Source organism: Syngnathus scovelli, unplaced genomic scaffold (assembly GCF_024217435.2).
Source record: "Syngnathus scovelli strain Florida unplaced genomic scaffold, RoL_Ssco_1.2 HiC_scaffold_485, whole genome shotgun sequence".
In the NCBI taxonomy this organism is placed as follows: domain Eukaryota; kingdom Metazoa; phylum Chordata; class Actinopteri; order Syngnathiformes; family Syngnathidae; genus Syngnathus; species Syngnathus scovelli.
This window is the reverse complement of record NW_026061587.1, coordinates 4,506-5,000: the sequence shown is the minus strand read 5'-3', so window position 1 is coordinate 5,000 and position 495 is coordinate 4,506.

Sequence of the window (495 nt, the reverse complement as noted above, 5' to 3'; positions counted from 1 at the left end):
GCTCGCGCGGCGGCCGTAGCGCTGGAGTGCGACCCGCAAGTGGGGAGGAACCGTCCACCCAACGCCGGCGGTAGCCGGGGCCGGTGGGGGCCCTACCAAGGCGGGTCATGGGCGCATGTCGGTCAGGTTATAAGAGTGTTTTTCGCTCCGGGCTAGAGCCGGGTGAGGTCGTCTCGAACCACGTGCCTGAAGGCCGCCTCGCGCCGGATTCGGCCCCGCTCATTCGTCGGAGTGACCGCCCGACGCGGGCATCGCTAGATTAGCCGTGGCCCCGATCCTTCCCCATCGACAGCCTTTCGCCCCCTGTACTCCGGCCTGTTAGTAAGGCGGCCGGTACCCCCTTTCTTGGATGAGACAGAATCCTTGACGGACCATTCGCAGATTTTTGCCCGGCCTCTGTTTACCGAGGCGGCCGGTACCTCCGTCTGCCTTGGATGGACCGCATCCGCAGATTTTCGTCCGGCCTTAGCTTAAGGAGACGGCCGTTGCCTCCGA